Raw genomic sequence first — 20620 nt, 5'->3', positions numbered from 1 at the left:
CAGCAAACCCAGCTACACCCACGGAGATTGGGCTTGGTTTAATTTCTAACAATTCTGCCAAGCAGGGACTCCCCACTTCTTCCTATAGTAACTTGTGGTGATGTACTTTGTTTAAAGACATGTTTGGAGAGGCTGTTCTATTGCAAGTGTTTCCTCAGTACCAATTTGTAACTCACATTTTCAGCCATCAGCTGCTTCATAGAACCACAGAATGGTTTGGGCTGGAAGGGACCTTAAAGACTATCTCATTCCAACCCCCCACCATGGGCAGGGACACCTTCCACTAGACCAGGTTGATTCAGAGCCCTGTCCAACCAGGCCTCGAACACTTCAAAGTCTCCCATTCAAAGCCTCACACCACTGGAACACTGGGAACCACTGGGGGTCCTATGATCAGTGGCTGGGGACTTCCACCCTGAGCAGCTTTTTTCCTTCCATCAAAGAGAATTCTTGTATCTCCATAACAATGAGCTGATGCAAGATTTCTAGTGCAAAGGAGGAAAGCAGCACAGCTGGAAATGCAGGGACATTCAGGTAAATCACAGCAGAACACATGGGATTGCATCCACCATGGGCGTACAACTGAGGGTGACCTGAACACACAGGTTCTGTGTTGTGTCCCCATCTGAAAACACAAGGATGATGAAATTTACCACAGGTTCATTTTTCACAGTCTTTTATCAGAATAATTTAGAAACACCAGCAGACTCTGGCGAGAGGTGGCGTGATGACTGAGCTTACCCTCACTTTGAAGCAGCCTGGGAAATATTAACCACAAACATGAAATGAACATACCACAGCCACAGGGGTTTTTCTTGGTTTTTTTTCCTTTTCTTAGTTCTTTGGGGTTTTTTAGCTCATCAGCCATCTTACCTTCTATAAAGGTATTTTATAGATGTAGAAAAGAAGAACTCAAAATTCCAGAGGCGCATTTCATGCAGCACAAAATAGGGTTTCCTTCAGTTTACTATCTTAAATTTGACTTTTGCTGTATCCCAGTATAATAGCTTGAAAGGAGCATATGTTATAATGGCATATGTGAACCAATGTGTTACATGTACAAAGGAGAAATGACTCCTGCCAACATCTTTGAGGACACTTTAATTACTAAAATAGGTATTCTCCTTTTCCAAAACTTGTTTTATTTAAATTCCTTTTTAACACCCTTAATTTAATTTTCAGTGCAGCAGCCAAATAATCTCTAGATAATATATGACTAGGGTATAGTACTCTATTTTTAGGATAATAAATCTATATGGACTTGCACAGATAGTTAAGTGAAGAACCAAAGCCTGGTGTGAGAACTGATCCCTGGTTCAAACCTCCTTAAAAAAATGTAACAGCCCAGAAGACTAGATAATTAAGATACAATGTAGACACTCATGTCCCCATGTGCCTATGGGAATATATGATCTATTTTTCTAATTAATAAAAAATCCAACTTCTAATGCAACAGGTGGTTCCAGGAAGGCAGAGACCTTCTCAACACAGGGATTAAACTGAGATGAATTAATTCAGCAGAGGTTGGGCTTTATTTACTATCAGGTAGAGGGAAGCCCTTGCTGCGGACTCCTGCCTTCAAGCATTTGGCCAGTGGAATCCAGAGACTGTCTGATAATGGTCTTGGTAGGGTTGGCGTCTGCACGTCAGTGAAGATAAATCAAGTGGTAACAGGAGTGCGAGCAAGGCCAAAATCTCCAAGAGTGAGATGATGTAAGGTGTAAAGTGTCCTTCATCCCACTCCAGCACAGCTGAGTATCAAGGTGGATGGCTGGTTCCGTCAAAATGAATCCACTTCTCACACACCCGGCATGCTGGCATTTCCAGAGCTCTTACAGAGCAGACACGGGTTGTATTCTGGCTGCAGAATGCACAGGAAATTAAGATCTTAATCTTCACCAGTTGCAAAGCCATGGCTGTAAACCTCCACTCAAATTCAGAACTAACTCAAACATCTTTATTCCACTTTTCCCTGTGGTGTCCTCTTGTCACCTCAGACACCCCAGTGAGAGTTCTCCCATGGCCATCTGTAGCCAGAGCTGCTGGGTGTGGAGACAATCAAATGCTGCTCCATGAGAAGCACATCCCTGCTTCCAAGAGGGGGGATTTCCCAGCCTTGCCTTCATCCCCTGCCTCTTCCAACTATAATCCATGTATCAAGAGCTGTAAGGAAAAGGACAACGTTAACATATTGATTATCAATGTATTTCTAGATCAGCTTATAGAAAGTATTCCTTCTTCAACAAAGTGTATCCATTTCTTCACATGCTTATACTCAGTCTCCCTGCAAGTGTTGTGTGTGTGTATCTGAATCTGTATCTTATCTGTTTTTAAAACACTGACTTCAAGGCACCTGACAGCACGTCACCTGTGATATACTTTATAAAGCAGTTCTGCCACTGGCACATCTGTCTACACCCTCCCATCTCACAACCTTATTCTGGCTATATCAGAACGACCCATATTCTTATTTAATAACTTATTTACACACAAAATGTTTAGAATTGCAAGTCAATATGCCTGCCATAGAAAGGACAGCCTTCAAGACTTGGACCTGTAAAAATGGCTGATGACAGCAGATGGACTTTTCTCAGCCACAGGGTGAACAAAGTATATAGTATAGTTTCTTTTTAACTATTATTTTTTCCTGGTTAAAGTAGTTCCTCTGTCAGTAACAAAACAAGGAGGCTGGAAATAGCTGATGTCAACTCCAGGAAAGCCCTTGCCGAAGCCTGATTGCTTCTCAGCCAGTTATGCTCCACTGGGACTGACTCATGCATGGTCCTGGGAAGAGCTGCACTGGTATCCTGTATTTACAAGGCTTCAGACCATACTTAGGCTGAATTTCCCTGGACAACAGGGGTGGCTGGTGGCATAGAAAATTATATAAACAGCATCATTCTCATGGCCTCTGTCACCTGCACCTCGTAACCTGCCAGTGCTGATGACAGTGAAAAACACATGAACATACAGGAATCACTCAGTTATGTCATTAAACAAGTTGAAATCAAATACTTCAATGTGCAGAGCATTATTTGTCTTGAATAACTAAAACAAATTTTGAAACAGGACTTGTTTGGAACTTTTTCATCTCAGCATTTTTGGCCTAGAAAACATGAATTCAATCAAAAGGAAATTCCCCACAAGTACATTTGAATTTTGCTTAAATCACCCCATATAAATATAAAATCAAAATAAAACATTTCAGTTGTGTTTACTAAAAAAAAAAACAAAACCAAAAAACAACCCAACAAACAGCACAAAGGACAGCTGTCTTATTGAAATGAATGAATATATTTAATTTTTGCTCAGCCTGACCATGACCTGTGTCCATCTGAGCTACCATCAAGCCATGAACTAAGTCATTTTTGCACTTCCTGACCCTGCTTCTGTGGCCAGAGTCCTTACCCAGACTACATCACTCATAACACAATCTATTTAACCTTTAATTAATCTTGGAGCTACCCCATGGACATTCCTGATCACTAGTGAGACTGTTGCCAAGGTATGAACCCCTGATTCCCAAGGCACCCTTCCCTGTTTCAATATTAAGGTGGGTGACTGCTCCCAGAGCAGGACTCAGTGGAGACCATTTTTTTGCTGTATATGGAAAGGGTGACCACTAACTATTTGGATTTTCAGCTTTGTACCTGACAAATTCTTTTCTCTCCATTAATGCCCAGTAGCACACTCATAAGGCAAGATAAAGAGAAAGCATCAAGACCAACAGTGACATAACATGGCTAATATAACTAAGTTGAGTCACAGTCACTATGTTGAAATTTCCTGTGAAGATTGTGTTTCATTTTCTTATGGTATTGTTTCTTTTTAAAGTTGATGGAAACTCCTTTTAAGTCCATCTAAATACAAGCCAACAAATGCAAGTAGACTTTCAAACATGCAAAATGTTAAAATAGGTTAATTCCTCAAGGCAAACTGAGCCCTCACCAAGAACTGTGCCGTCATTTTCTTCCTGTCACCCCCTGCTCCTCACACTGCAGCAGCAGCATCCGCCACAGTTCTCTTTGCTCACCACCAGCCCTGCATTCACAGCTATTTTTGGCACTGCTGCTGTGCCAAAGTTCTCAGACCTTATTTGCGTGATTCTTCAGAACTTCCTCCAACTAGGTGTTTGGGTTTTGTTCTCCATCCTGAACTCAACATTTTTATTCTTCCTGGGTCAACCAGCAGGCATCTAGCCTTGGCATCATTCCTATCTGCCTGGGCCAGTTGCAGCAGTTCTTATGACCGGTGCCAGTTCCCAGGTGGGTGGAGCAGGGTGGGAGGGAGGGGGGACCCAATGTATTTACTAAGAGCTCATCAGAAACTCTGCAGAGCAAACTTAGCCCCTCCGGAGCTAAAAGGGCATGGATTTGGATGCATCCCCATAGGAAGGCAGTTCCCAGGCAGCTTTCTGCTGGGTACCTGCTTTGTGGACTGAAGGCAAGGTCTTGGGGTCAAGGGCATCACCAAAACAGAAGAAAAAGTCATTATCCCATTCTACTCAATGCATGCCAGACCACACGTGGAACACTCTCTTCAGTGTGGTCCCCACAAAGATGTGGACAAGCTGGAGAGGGTCCAGAAAAGGGCCACTAAGATGACCCAAGTACTGGAAAGCTGCTGCAAGAGGAAAGGCTGAGACAACTGTGGTTATTCAGCCTTGAGAAAAGAAGATCCCAGAGGAGATCTTAGCACCATACTTCAGTATTTCAACAGTGGCTACAAAGGAGATGGAGACTCCCTTTTTACAAAGAGTCACATGGAAAAGACAAAGGGTACAAGTTACTCCTGGGGAGATTCTTATTAGTCAGAGGAGGAAAACATTCCACAATAAGAGCAATCAGCCATTGGAATAATGTCCCCAGGGGAGCAGTGGATTCTCCAACGTTGGACATGTCTACTATTCAGCTGGACAGGGTGCTGGGTTATTTTGTCTAGAAAGTGCTTTTGCCAAGAAAGGTTGGACCAGATGATTCTTGGGATCCCTTTCAATATTTTTCTTCCCATCCCTGTTTTTTACACTCATTGTTGATCCTGTGCTGGGTTCCCTCCTGCTGAGGACTTCACCCAGCACCTGATACATGCCAAGGCTCTGAGTTATTGAATGTGGAGGGGAAGGCAGAGGAAATGACACTATGGGAGGTTAGTGCAGAAGGTGCTGTGAGCAGACAACCCCCCATACACCAACAACATCCTGCCAAGCACAGAAGGCTCCATTCACTGACAGCCCTGCAGATCCCCAGTGTGAACCCCGTGGTACACAAGATCTACACAAGGGTCCTGGGTGCACGTCAAGCGAGTGTAAATATCACATTGACCATGCTTGCTTTACAACAGGGGACAGCTGACCTCTTTAATCGTCCACTCTTGTTCACTAACAAAGCACCAAGTGTAGGCTGGGGGCAGGCTGGAGGCACCGGTGCTGCTGGGACAACCTGTGCCAGTGCCTCACCACCCTCAGGGAACAATATTCAGTCACATTTTGGCCCCTCAAGTTGCTGACTCAGGTTCAGTTCCTGGTGAGCTCCTGCTGCCCCCAGGCAGGGCAGGGCTGCAAGAAAGACAGGGCACAGCCAGCAGTTATTGCAGTCCTTAGAAACAGCTAAGTCAGCCCTAATACATGATAAACTGTTGATTCATATTTTCAGTTTCTTTGGTTTTAATCAAAATGCAACTGTGGAGAAATCACATGATGCCATGCTCTCACAGGAAAGCTCCAAATGGATTTTTATCATTTGGAGTAAACTCCATGCTTCTCCCTTATTATCTGGTGACCTTAAAATGTTAATTGCAGCATTTTTCAAGAGCAAACACAATTCCGAAGTTCCTGTTTTCTAGAAAAGCCCAGACACCTGGTGAGGGTACAGATGGCAGTAAGGATGAGATGAAGCCATTGCTCAGAGAGAGCACCACACAAGCAGTGTGACCTCAGCTGTGAAGTTCTGAAGGCACAGAAGAAATTAAGAGGCGATTCCAAGGCAATGCCACGAGAACAATTAATCAGAAACGGGAAATGGCACACATAAAAGGAGTTAACCACAGAAACATGCCTTTGGTGCTACCTGCCAGGATTACAAATGCCAGCAAGTGAGTTAGGGAATCAGTGCACTGCTGGAAGCCTCCACCAGCTTCACAGCATTTGCTCCTTTATCTGTAGCACTTTGTCATATGGGCTTGATCCAACACCCATACGGACGTTTTCCTGCATCCCTAGCAGGCTTGTTTCTATTTTTGGTGGATCTAGAAGCTTACAATCCTTGTGTATGCCAGTGTTGGAAAACATACCAGTTTAAAAATTTTTATATATGACTTTAGCCAGGTTTGTTCACATTTGCCCCAGGGGAAGGGAACTGAAGCTTCTTTCTAGGGCATTGTTTCTCTAGGTGAGGCCTGATGGGATTAGCATTTCAACAGACTGGAGTAGCCCCAACGAGATAAGGCCATCGGCGGAACATCAACAGAACATCAGCGGCCATCTATGAACATTTACTCAAGACTCTGGCAGAACTGGAGACATCTCCTCTGGAAAAGAGGAGGAAATAGAGATAAGAAAATCAAGGAATGAAGATCTAATTAACATCAGAAGCGAAGAAATCCGGATCCAACAGGAGATCAAATACTAAGAACTACACAACTTGAGACCAACGAACACTGACCCAATTAGTTTCTATGAGTTTTGCCTGTATAAAAGATCTGAAAAACCTAGTAATGTTATGTGTCATGGAATGATTCTCTCTGCACACCCCAGCTATGTGTGGATGAGATGATACAATATCCTGGCCAGAGAATAAAGTAATGCCTTGACTCTCTAACATTAAAAATGTTGTTGGAGGGCTTTTTTTGTTTTTTTCCCACAGTTTCGGTGACACCAACATGGCCCAAACTCCTGATTCTGAAGAACCCCAGGCATTTCTTGTGCTTCCTCTGATGCGCTCAGCATCAGCTCCTGTTAGAAATTCCCAACAACTCCCAGAAGTTTCCAAATAGTTGCCATATCTGCAGGCAAGACATGCTGGGCAACAGCTTGTTCCTTGGGGTTGCTGGATGAGCAGCTAGCAGTTCCCATTTGTGGAGCATGTGTACGTCTGCATGCCCAAAAGCTTCCCATCCCATTCTTCCCATGTCACATAGCACTTCTTTTCAACTCTGAGAATTCCTGTAGGAATAACGCTTCATCTCAGGAACACCTGAATATCTATTATCACCTTAATTGAGCTTTGATTTATTCAAGCAGTTAAATTAAAACAACAAAGCACGGCTGAGAGTATAGAAAAACCTCAGCTGCCTGGCTATCTACCTAAGAAACTCTGATAATTTGATTCACCTTAATCATCTGAATCAATAATACCACTAAGGTCACTAGGGCAACTGCTGTGCATGAACAGGAAGCACAAATGGTGCTTAAGGCAGATTAGGATCAGGAAATGTGCCACTATTTGTTTTTCCTCTCTCTTCTGTACATCCATTACCTCTAAATCAGTAATACTGACATTTTTCCTAGCCTACAGTTGCACATTAACAATTATGGAGAGGTTCAGGTGAAAAGGGCTGAAGATGTGAAACCACAAAGGTTGTGAGCGGTTCAGGAGAGCTGGAACCGTGGGAAGCACTTAGGTGCCAAGTGTGAGTGTTGGCTGCAGAATTCCTCTGCAGACAATGCTTGATGCAAAATAAGCACCAAACCAGGAAAGAGAGATGCCCTTGAAAAAAATGAGAGAGGCAAAAATCTACAGCTAAGTACCTCAGGAGGTGTCCCAGATGAATATCCCTTTTTGAATTTATTATGTTGCACAGGTTGTTAGAGACTTAAAACAGTGGGCTTTATTTCCCCCTCACTACCTAGAAGTCAGAATTTCTTGGATCATTGCTTCCTGTCACTAGAGTCTGGGACAGAAAAGATGCTTCACATGGCAACTGGAATGGTTATTACAGGGTTAAACTAGTAAAATTAAATTAAAGCTAATTTATTTAAATAACTCTAGGAAATATTGGCTGTAACACAACTGCAAACCTAAAGTGCTAGCCAGGCTTGTTAAATAATCATAATTAAATCAAATACATCTCCATTAGCAACTTATCATGCTTTACAACACAATTCATTTAGCAAGATGGTTCAAATTTTTATGAGTTTATTTTATAATACCTGGATATCAGAGTAAGTTTTTTTGTATGCAGTCCAGAATTATGATTGCTTTCAGGCTGCAACTAATCAGCTATGAAGCATTCTGCTCACTTCACTGTATAAGCACAAGGATAAGCCAAAACTTTCCTGCCAATCTGGGGGATTTTTAGCAAAAATCTGAGGTTTTGATGAAGCTGTTTACTTGCAGCCATTATTTTCATTTCAGAAGAGTTCCCTTGGTGGTATTTTTAATTTTCAGTGGGTTAAACACTGCTGCAGCTTTCTATGAATAGTAAAGTACTTTAGCTTTGCCATTTTCCGGCACATGGGTACACATTTGTACCTCGCTTTGGGCTGAGTTGTTTCTTTATCCAGACCACACCAAAACAGTGCCCTCCCTGCCCCAGACTGTTCACCCCTCAGCTCTGCATGTCTCTGCTACTTCACCCTGATCTACGGGAAGCAATATTTTACATTCTGATGACTCAAGGTTCACACAGCACATCGTAATTCCCTATTTATGGCACAGTGACCCTTTGCATGGCTCCCCACCCTGGCAGGTTTAAAGCCACCATGGACACTCCCCAACACAGTAACCCTGATCCTTGAGGTTGGGTTTGTTCCTTCACACTACAGGATTTATTCCTGGGGGGTCTCATTCTTGCTTAAAGCAGCCTCTGTGTCCAGGCTTCCACAGCACAGCTGGTGTGACAGTGACAGCACTGGGGTTCTGCTGGCCTGTTGTGTTACAGACACAAACAAATATCTCCAGCACCCTGCATGCACTGAGTTATTTCTCATTCCCTTATTGCTAGGTTTCCCAAGTTACACTGAAACTATAGAGGATTTGATTACATACTTCAAGATACAGCCCCAGTAACAACCAGATCATGAGAGCAGGAATCAGTGACCCAGCAGCAGTAACCCCAGGTTTATCACCTCACCTGCCTCCTACCAGCTCTCTGTGCTTTCATCATCATCAAAGTGGCATAAACACAGAATGGTTTGGGTTGGAAGGGATCTTAAAGCTCATCATGTTCCAACCACCCTTCCATGGGCAGGGACACCTTCCACTAGACCAGATTGCTCCAAGCCCCATACAGCCTGGCCTTGAGAACTTCCAAGCTTCTCTGAGCAACCTGTGCCAATGCCTCAATACCCTCTCAAGGAAGAATTTCTTCCCAATATTCAATATAACTCTGCCCTCTGCCAGTTTGAAGCCATTTTGCCCCTTGTCCTGTCACTCCAGGCCCTTGTCAGGAGACCCTCTCCAACTTTTACATTTGCTGATCAGCTTCAAACCAGAACTAAAGGCAACACAGAATACTGCTCCTATTTTTTTAATCCTTGATTTTTCTTTCCTTAGCAGGGTGTGTCTTCCAAGAACACAACACTAACAAAGGAAAGCTTCTGCTAACACAGACTCGGGTCCTCAGGTCTATCTCTGCACTGCAATGCAATCTGTCCTTAGAAATGCCAGTGCCAGGAAGAAACTAGACACTTTTGCAAATAGGTCCAAATCAAATATGTCAACATTACAAGCCCTAACAAACAAAAAACTCACTTGAAAGCTACAATCCTTCCTGCTCAAGGCCATAATACAGTCATGTTCTTGGGCTCACCTTCATCAGGCTCAAAATAGCCCAAGAGTCCCCAGCCCAGTGCAGCCAACACCTGTGCCCAACCTGCACCAGCAGCACCAGCCTGACTCCAGTGGTGGGGCCAGTACAGCACATTGGGAAGGCAGAACTCATCCCAGATATGCTCAGGGTCAGAAACACAGCTGCAAGGTCTGCCAAGTCATCCAGCCTTGAGCTTGAGTGTATTTACAAGGTGGTCTAGCAAGCCTGACTCTGTGTCTCCAGCTGTCATGAAGAGCTGGATGCTCCAGCTCAGCCCAAACACCCTCTAATGGAAAGCAAGGCACAGGGAGAAGGGGGACAGTGTACTTCTGCCTTGACATGGAGACCCAGGACCAGGACTCCTACAGCCCACAGTGTACAGTGAGCAACAGTTACAGACACAACTCCCAATCCAAAATCTTATCTATACTCCAATTGTATTACTTGCACAAAAAATAGTGTTAGCCACCAGGGATTTTTTTTCACTTTCCCATGATGTTTCCAAGGCAAAAGAACAGACATTATCAAGCAGGTTTGATGACTATAAAAGAGAAATATCCTACCACTGAACACTCACATAGTCTTTTTTGTCCCTTTCTCCATGTAAGTTCTTAGTTCTAAACAAAGGAGAGCAGACAAGAGAAATTACAGAGGAAGATATACTTGAACAAATAGATATACTACTTTTTTCCTAAAACTGTCTCAATCCAGTTTATACTGGCTGGGAAACAGCACCCTCCATTCTCCTCAAACAACAAACAAACCCTGGGCTACTGATGCGTTCTGAAATCAAAAACAGGCCTGGTTTTGCTGGAGCAGGCACTGAATGCTGTACCTAGGGCAGAACTCAAAACCTCATGTAAAATGGGCTAAGAATCAACAAGTTAAATAATCTGCTGAACAGGAGGAAAAGCACTTAGGGAATGTTTTCCTCACAAAAGAAAAGAGGAAAGCTTATGGGTCATCTTGAGTGCTTCCTGCAGAGGAAGCCACAGGGAGGGCTGTGCTGCAGTGGCAAAGCTCCTCTCCACCTGGGTGAAACCAGGACTTTGCTCCATCTCCTTTAGGCTACACCCAACCACGAAAGAGGGGATTTCAAAGAGAGAAGGGATGGCTCACCACTCAAACCTGTCTGCAAACATAAAAGTAATTTTCCAGCTGTGAAATTCACTTGGGGTGTCAGTGCCTTAAAACAGCAGCTGTGACTCTGCACCGCAAACAGTGGCTGCTCCATATGCCAGATGCATGGGAGGGATGAGCACCGGGGACGCAGGCCTTTAATTTATTAGACTATCACTATCCTTGCCTGTCTGGACTAAGCCCATGAAAAGCTGCAGGAATGCGTGTCCTCAGGAGCCCAAAGAGGGCTTAGTAGTCCTCTCTGTGAAGACATTTTTCCTAATATCCAACCTAAACCTCCCCAAGTTTGAGGCTATTTCCTCTTGTTCTATCACTTGTTACCTGGGAGCAGAGACCGATCCCCACATGGCTCCAACCTCCTGTCAGGGAGTTGTGGAGAGTGAGAAGGTCCCCCCTGAGCCTCCTTTTGTCCAGGCTGAGCCCACCACAGCTCCCTCAGCTGCTCCTCATCAGACTTATGCTCTAGGTCCTTCCCCAGCTCTGTTGCCCTTCTCTGGAAACACTTCAGCCCCTTGATGTCCTTCTTGTCACAAGGGGCCCAAAACTGAACCCAGGGTTTGGGGTGTGGCCTCACCAGTGCCCAGCCCAGGGGGACAGTCACTGCCCTGATTTCTGCACAGCAGGAGCTGGTTTTATCTGCACTGTGTATTTGATATACATCAAAGCTCTGTTTGAGACAGCTCCTCCAAAGCTCCTTTATGTGCTGAGGGACCTCCCATATTGATGCTTGTTATCACCAGGCTGTCCCAAACTACAATTTTATCAACCAACACTTGTCCAGAGGAAAATGATGCAACAGCTGCATGGGAAGTGTCAGCAATTTTATGCAGTGCTGTTTATTGTTTCAAAAAAGCAACTTTTAGAATGGAGTGGTTGCAGCCATGTTTACTGACCTCCTCAAGAAGGTTTTTGGTTGTGCCTTTTCTTTCCTCTAAGGGAGGGAAAAATATGAGCATGAGAAAATTGGCGTATGGTAGTGAAGAGGAGAAATCAAGCAGGACTGTCCCTGACTCAGGCTCCTCCTCTGCACCCATTCTGGCTTCTCCCGGGGGCTGAACTCCAAGGGTTGAGCAGATAAGACAATCCATTTCTCTATCTTATCTCTTGTCCATTGCATTATCTTAGCACAAACACAGTTGTTTTCTCCACTGCTCAGTTAAATTCCCTCGGAGGGAGCAGCAGCCACGGCATTGCCTGGGATGAAAACAGGGCTGGGGGAACTGGTCCATCCTCCACTGACTTTGCTGGAAGACGTGGCAACACTCTCCCAACAAAGGAACATTGCCCCATGCAAATAACTCACTTGGAATTAAAACGTCTGCCTGCTTTCTTTTCTGGAGCTTGCAGTTACCCTTCTCATTCAGGGGCATAGAACCAGTTCAGCTTTATCGGCTCCAGCCACCTCCATCATCACTAACCTCATGCCATGACAATATTACATCACCCCTCAACAAATAAAGGATGGCAGCAGGATTTGGGCTCCTGAGGACACATATTCCTGCAGCTTTTCACAGGCTTGGTCCAGACAGGCAAGGATAGTGATAGTCTAATATATTAAAGGCACATTGACACCACATTAAAATCAATTTCAGGCTTCCAGAAAGGCCAGTTCAGTTCTTCCCATCAGCAGGCGTCACTGCCTCAATAATGACAAGCAGGTAACTAGCAGGCTGTAATTAGTAGGCTGCCCAGGCCCACACACCGATGCTGGCAGGACCATGCAGCCTGTCCCTCAGCATTATGGCTCAGCAGGACTGGGGAAGGATGAAGCCCAGGACCTGTGCATCTTTAATTTCCAAGGCTCACAGCCCACATTCCCCAGGAAGGAGCAATATTTTAATTGTCTCCAGGAAGGACATTTTTTTAAATTTGCAGGACATGGAGGTCACCAGGTAAATGCTTTAGGTGGCATTTCAACAGGTCTTATGGGAAACCCAGAGGAAAGAAGGCAGAAGTTTAAAGTTTTTCAGCTCCAAATCTTCCTCTTCTGTGCCTTCCACCATCAGATGGTGCAAAGGCAAAATCTGTTTCATCTGTGGAGCCATGAGCAGACAAAGCTACTGAGCCATGTCCAGGAGTCAGCAGCCACCTCTGATCCACTCAACAGTGCTATGAAAATATGGTATTCAAGACAATCCCTTCCCTGTAACAGACTGGGAAAACTGGTTTTGCAGCCCTTCAGTCATGCTAATTTGCTGATGGAAAACAAGGTGTTTGTAAGGGAAAGCCAGTTATGTGGGCTTTACTCAGCTTAATCACTGTATTAATTGTATAGGAGATGAGCACCATTTAAGTTGTATAACTAGTGTACAAGTCTCCTTAAGTAGGGTTCACTTAGAACAAGAGCATCTCAGCCATGAAACCACTTTCTCTCCAAAAGTGTCCCTCCTAACAGCTGGAAGAGGTAAAAAGAGAGGAGAGACTGCCCTGAGGCTCTTCACCACAACCATGAAGGTCAATAAAGTCACACAAGGCGTTCCCTTTTCTCCAGCGACATGGTTTCAGCTGCAAGAGGTTTACTTGGGCAGAATAAGCTGTGGACATATTTTGCTAAAATAAATGCAAAGGCTCTATAAGGCAAAGGGGACTGACTCAAACTCCTCTGAAGTAACGGAGTGCTTTTAGCAGCAGCTTAACTGCCCTGCAAGGGAGGACACCTCACATCTCCTTTGCCTGTTTCTTCAATCAAATCCACCTGCAGTTTCTCTACCAGACCCAGCCCACTTCTGCTCTCCTGCAAACCCCTCGTTTGCGTCTCTCTTCTACAAATAATCCCCCTCCAGGTTTCCTCTGGTCCTCCAGGCCACATGTTACTACCTACACTCAGTGTACAATGATTTTCCCACAATCGTCCATAACACTCATTGAAAAACCTGGAGCATTCAAAAAAATTACTGTATTTGCTTTTTTTAGCTGTTGTAGCTGAGCTGCCTCCAGGATAGGGCTGTGTCTGGCAGGTCTCCATAGCTGCTGTGAAGTGATAAGTGCAGCAGCCGCTGCAGCTCAAAATGGGACAGGAAAGGGTGGGATGGGTGTCAGAGTGAGAACAAGCCATGACAAACATGAGGCAGGAGACTGAAACTCCTGGTGAACCAGAGCCACTGACAAAGATGTCCACAGACCTCCAGGACCACGAATGAAAGGAACCCCTGCAGAGCTGCCTGGCACACATCATTGTTCCCAGAATGACACAGAGACAAAGCCAGTTGTGTTTTTCCTATCTTTATAGATCTCTCTTTTCAGCCATGTTGCAGTCTTTGCTGTCACACCACAGACCTGAACTTGACCTAGAACCCCGGGGATAAACTCAACACAGGGGTAAATCCAATGGTTTGACTTGCAATCCGTGAAAAGGCCCGAACTTGGGAGATCTAACACCCATCCAACAGCTCAAAACCACTGCTGGAGGACTGGAGGATGATTTTGGCTTCCAGAGGAAAAAAAAAATGGACAAAACCAAAATGGACCCATGTCTAGGTTTTGGGAACTGGGGTGGAGGGGGGTGGGGGTGAGGAAGGGACTGACAGGTGGAGGTTTGGGAACTCCTCCCGGGTTGCCTGGGGTTGCTTTGGGGCAGCTCCTGCAGCACCCAGGGCCACCTGCAGGTCCCGTAGGCGCCACTGCCCTCTGCAGTCCCCAGAGGAATGCACAGCTCGCCTCCACGCAGGACATATCTTCCACCCCCTCCTTCCAGCCTCACCTCACGTGGGCTTCCCTATGAAATTCCAGGCCAGAAGGGAAGTCATCCAAAACCAAAAACAAACAACAACAACACCACCACCACCAAAAACCAAACCAAAACAAACAAACAAACAAAAAACCAAAAAAGAAAAAAAGCATTTACCTGCAGCGGGAGCACTGGAATCAGCACTGGGGGCCAGGAAGGTCCCTGTCCTGTGCATTCCCACACCTCGGGACTCCCCAGCAGAACTGAGGTTCTTGTAGAATGTGCTGAGGAATGGCCAAAAGCCCAGAGCAGAAAGCACATTGTCCCACACTAATCTCGCCTCCCATGCCCTTTTGCGGGGAACCCGATACCTTACCTCAGCCCTGAGAACATGGCTAAAGTTGCCCTGCACATCCGAGGGTGGAGCTGTGGCTACACGCTGCCTTCAGTAACACAGTTTGGGGCACGCTTGACGCTGCATAGGTATTTTGGGCTAAATAGGATACTTGAAGCTGATTTAGAGTCAGTGAAGACTCAGTGGAGCATAGCACACTCAGCTTGAGCTCAAAGTGGATGTTGAGCTGCGGTGGGGAGGCAGAGAGCAGCACCAGGAAAGGACACATTACAAGGATAATCACCAAAGATAAACATTTTGACAACTTGCATAAAGGTCCTTGAAGTTTTCTAGATCACTGAGATATGGCTGGATCAGGATCTGGCAGAGGGCAGGGAGTGACAGCCCAGAGGGAGCCAGCACTGCTGCAGCCACCCATGGAGATGCATTGCTCTAGAGGCAGAGAGCTGTGAGCCGTTGGGACAATTCCAGAGTCCCTGGTCCTCCCCAGCCTGCACGGAGGGACCAGGAGAAATCCCCATGGAGTCTGCTGGCTGCATGGGACCTATTTTGGAGGTGTCCTGGGAACTGCTGCCTGGCCCCCTTGCAGGCTGCCAGCCAGGACAGAGGTTGGTCATGCTGGTATGCTGGGAGCTGTGGTTTTGAATAAACATTTCTGCTCTGAAGGCTTTTCTGAAGTAACCCAGTTGGATTATTACACAAAAAATCTACACCTCAATGCAAAAAGCAGAAACAGAGCCAGTTTTATGTGTGTATTAGCACACAGTATTTGCTTTGAAGCAGCAAGTTAATCATAAAAGCAGTCCAGTCTGTGGCATGTTTGCAAAACAGAAAGCAGAAGATAAGAAAGGGCATTTGTGGTGAGGGTTCTGGCACCTGGGTGTTTTCAACACAGAGACTTAAACCCCACCCACGACTCCTATGCACTGTCCCCCCCACTGTACCCAGGGCAATTTTGAAAGCCCTGATAATACTGCTGTTACAAATAGAGCAAGGGAAAGAGACTGCAAGTCTGGGCTTATTCCTGGGGGAGAAGGGGAGGAAGGATGCTCCTTGACAGAGCTGAAAAATTATCTCTTCACCAGTGTGCCCTGATCCCAGTGCAGCGTGCTCAGCTCTCCATAGCATAAACTGGTGTCAGTGTCCAAGACTTGATAAGCTGAACAAGCACCCATGGGCCATACTTAGCCAGCATTTCCAGTGTCAGAGCTCATGCACTTTTCCCAGTGATGAAATTGTATCTTTAGGTACAGAATCATAATGGGCTCAGGTAGTTTCCCTTGGGAGCAAGGTTTTGATGGAGAAACAACAGAACCATGGTCACAAATGCAGACTCTGAACATTGAAATCCCCCAATGATCATTACAAGACACACAGACAACATCAATGTGTCTGTGCTGTTCCTTGCCGCATTCCCTGCAGCAGCCAAAGGGTGCTCACTTGCTTACACTATTTCTCTGAACTGCCCAAGCCTGGTGATTTCTCTGTGCTGGTAAAACCCTGCTCAGAGACAAACTGCATCATCTCACCAGCTCTTCCAAGGTACACACTGCCAGAATACTTCTTGTGCAATGCCAGGGCTGGGCACGGCAGTCTCATTTCCTGATCTGACACAGCACAGAAACAATAATATTTTCCAGTTCTACTGACTGACCTATACCACCTAATTGCCAAAAGATATCAACAAGCACTTTACACACCCAAAGATCAGCTCTGTGGCTGCTCTGACCACTCAGCAGTTCTGAAAGAGCTTCTCCTCAGGTGTTGCTCCTGCCTGCACCATCACCACCAAGCACCCTGCAACCAGGCTCGGCTCTGGAGACAGCCAAGTTATCCAACTGCTGCTTCTAGAGCACCCTCCATCCCAGCTTCTGAACAATACGCATAAGCCTGGGACAGGGATGCCTGAGCATCTTTCACCCAGCCACTGCCCAAAGTGTTTGTCTGGCCCTATAGCCTGGCTCCAGCCCTCTCAGTGCCTGCAGGTTACCTGGGCCAGGTGCATGCCTGAGGCCACCACACACTCAGTTTAAAAACAAGCAAATGTGAACATATGAACACATAGCAGCATGAGCATGGGCTGAACACAGCCTGCCTTTCCAAACACATCCTTCGCTGTAGTGGATCTGCTCCCCAGCTGCAGCACCCATTTTTGCCTGCTCCAGCAGCCCTTTGCAGGGGAAGCTGAAGGATGTTACTTGCTCTTCACTAACTTAAAGCTGGGCTGGTGCAAAGGCAAGTCCTAAGCATGGCCTCAGCTGCTACATATTGAAGGCTCTGCTCTCAAAAGGAAAACAAAGATCACAGCAGTTGCTAGACGAACAAATTTAATTTCATCTGCCAAGGCCAGGGTAAAGCCTGGGGCACCGAGCTCCACAGCAGCTACCTGTGGGGAGACCCTGTCCTCACTGGTCTCCATCCTCAGCAACTTATAGTGTAGTCTTAGTCCAACCTCAACATTATCCCCTTATCCCAGTCCCCAGCTCACACAATGCCATGGTGTGAGCTAAACCCACATTAATTACTCACCCTCTTCAGATTCCTGACCTTTTCTTCACACTCTGGCTCCACCAGCAGCAGTGTGTACCAGAACTACAATCAATACATGACAGAACAGAAGGAAATTAAATTTATAATTTGTGCAAATCAGCTTATGCTTGGGCAACAGATCTTTGCAAAATCTGTTCTCCCTTCCCAGATATAAATTCCTTGCTGGAGTTAAGAAGGATGCTGGGCAGGTAGTGCTGTTCCAAGGAAAGGGCACCAGAACTATGGCCATCTGAAAGCCAAGGGTCAGTCCCTGCCTCCCTCTTGGATGGAAGAAGATAAATGAATATAGAAAGGAAAGCCAAGCTGAGGCAGTCACCCAGGTCAGAACATTTTCAGCTCAAACAACTAAAGCTGGCAGAATCACAAGCAACTAGAAACTCGAAGATAGGAACTTGTGGGATAAACCGAACCATCAGAGCATTAGGCAGCAATGACCAACTCTCTAGCAGTTTGGGGAACACATGCACCAAAGAAACCCCCCAAGCAGAACCACAGAACCACAGAATGGTGTGGGTTGATCAGGACCTTAAAGCTTGTTCAGTCCCAACCCCCTGCCATGGGCAGGAACACCTCCTAGACCAAGTTGCTCCAAGCCCGATTCAACCTGGCCTTGAACAGGCATCCACAGCTTCTCTAGGACATCGAAGCCAGTATTTTACTACCTTCGAGTGATAAGTATATGCGAAGGTCATACTTTCAGACTTCAGCGGGAGCTCACAACACCCAGTCCCTGGGGCGCAGAAGACGACGGGACCCGGCAGCGGCCGGACCAGTGCGGGTGGGGGGCGGAAGGGGGACCATCCCCGAACGGGCAGGTACCGCTCCCGAGCTTGTACCTGCCCGCGGAGAGGAGGAGCAGGAGGATGAGGAGGCCGATGAGGAGGATGAGGAGAAGGGGAGCGCCGAGGGGCCGCGAAGGGACCCGGCTGCAGCCGCTCCCTCCGTCCCCGCTGCCAGACCCGTCGGGGTCGGCACCCTTCCCGGGACTCCCCGGCCCGCTCCGCTCCCGGCCCGCTCCCGGCTCCGCTCACCTCCCGCGGGGTCGTCCGTCGCCCCCAGCCCCACTCCAGCCGCGGCCCCGCTCCTCCGTGTGGCACCGCACTCCGCTTTCGCTTTCCCTTTCCTGGCGAAGGAGGGGCGGCCTCGGCTGCCGGCCGGCCTCGGGGAAGGGTCCGGGGGAGCCGGGGCGGGGGGAGCCCAGGGGGACCGGCCTGGAGCCGGGGGCACGCCTGGGCTGCGGGCAAAGGGACTCCCCCAGCCCGACTCCTACACAGCGAGTTTATCTCTTCCCCAGACGCCCGATCGCGATACTCCCCTGGCCTGGAGTAGGACAGGTGAAGAAGCACTTCGATTCGTCACCGAAGGGACCAGAGGCGTTTAACAGACATGCAGATGTGGCACTTGGGGACAAGGTTTAGTGGCGGGCTTGGCAGTGCTGGGGAAATGGTTGGACTCAATGATTTTAGAGGGCTTTTCCCACCTGAACGATTCTTTGAGTCCCTGTTGATATGGCAGACCCAGCGCCCAAAGGGTCATTTATCTCTTGGGACTTGAAGTGGAGGCACTTGGGATGGTGGGAGCGTTGTTCTTCATGGGAAAGCAGCAGTCCCGTAGCAGAGCTCCCTCTGACCAGTACCCTCTCTGCAACTGAGAGCAACAGAGAGAACATGAACTCTGGTGGCTTGGATAAAGCTATCGGAGCTCTGAAGAGTTCTGATGGCTAAGAAAATTAATGAATAAATCAAAAGGAAATTAAGTTGGTTCACTCCAGGGGCAAAGAGCCCTCCAGATGGTTACAATTAAGATGCTTCAAGAAGTCTCACTTCTATCAGAAAGCCAACATCGACACAGCGAAGGGGAGAAAGGCTGTGGCTCTCAGAGGTGCTTAGTAGGAACAAAGAACATCCTCCTCAGCTGGTCTGCAATACCTCTCCTGCGCAGCTGCTCACTCCAAGAGGCAACAGCTGCTACCAGGAATGCTCACTCAATGACTGTAGGCTTTAAAGGCATTTTCTTCAGGAATTTAATCAATTACCTGGTGTTCTTGGGCAGCTGCTGCTTATCACTCATTATTTACCTTGCCTCGAAGTAAAGCTGATCTAGAGAGTCAAGTGAGGGAGGTAAGACTTGCTGGCCTGAGAGGTGAAAGACGTACAAGCAAGTGAGGCAGGAAAACTGTTTCCCTGCAGCTATGGACATCCACCTCCAGAAACTACTGGCTCTACACAGTGCAGTCTCTGTTTTTTTTTCTTTCTCTTCTCAGAAGTACTTGTTTCTGCACAAGGATTTCTGGAATGCTGCTCCCAGGCTCTGCTCAGAAGAATGACCCCCAATGTAAGAAAAAAACACAGCACGCAGGCTGCTAGAGGCACCAGGGATTTTACAAGAAACCACAGACTGGTTTGGGTTGGAAGAGATGTTAAAGGTGATCTCATTCCAACCCCTGCCATGGGCAGGGACATCTTCCACTGGATCATGTTGCTTTAAGCCCTTCCAACCTGGCCTTCAACATTTCTAGAGATGGTCTAGCTACAGCTTCTCTGGGCAACCTATTCCAGTAGGTACTTCCCCCTCCACAGTCGAGAATTTCTTTTCAATCTCTAATCTAATCCTGCCTTCTGTCAATTTAAAGCCATTCTCCCTTATCCTGTCACTCCAAGCCCTTTTCCAAAGCCCCTCTCCTGCGCTCCTGGAGCCCCTTTAGGCACTGGAAGGGGCTCTAAGGTCTCCCTGGAGCCTTCTCCAGGCTGAACAACCCCAGCTCTCTCAGCCTGGCTCCAGAGCCATCAGAGCATCTCTGTGGCCTCCTCTGGACTTGCTCCAGCAGCACCACATCCTTTTGATGTTGGGGGCCCCAGAGCTGGACACAGCACTGCAGGTGCAGTCACACAAGAGCAGAGTAGAGGGGCAGAATCTCCTCTTTCGACCTGCTGGTTATCCTAAAAGGGCTTGTTTCATTTTGCTCAGATCCCAGGCAGCACATCTGGGTTGCACAAGTGCTGCTGGCACCTCTGGCTGGGCTCTGGGCTGATGGGCTCCTGGGCACTGCAGGACTGTTGGCTATTTGGATGTACACAGTGACCTCTTACACAAGGATCCAGGGTACAGACAATCCAAGAGATCTCAGACTGGCTCTTAAACAATGAAACTTCACACCAACA

At 46.9% G+C, this 20620-nt stretch overlaps 1 long non-coding RNA gene across 1 annotated transcript; it reads right to left on the bottom strand.

Moving 5' to 3' along the window:
• Nucleotides 1-948: 948 nt before the first annotated feature.
• On the bottom strand, nucleotides 949-19379 carry LOC138117920 (uncharacterized). Its single transcript, XR_011154916.1, has 4 exons — nucleotides 19283-19379; nucleotides 18940-19106; nucleotides 17439-17501; nucleotides 949-2163 (listed from the first exon to the last, which is right to left on the bottom strand). It is a non-coding gene; the product is annotated as an uncharacterized lncRNA (long non-coding RNA).
• Nucleotides 19380-20620: the final 1241 nt, after the last annotated feature.

This window comes from Aphelocoma coerulescens, chromosome 13 (genome assembly GCF_041296385.1).
Source record: "Aphelocoma coerulescens isolate FSJ_1873_10779 chromosome 13, UR_Acoe_1.0, whole genome shotgun sequence".
Taxonomy (NCBI): Eukaryota; Metazoa; Chordata; class Aves; order Passeriformes; family Corvidae; genus Aphelocoma; species Aphelocoma coerulescens.
This window is presented reverse-complemented; position numbering and strand designations above follow the sequence as displayed.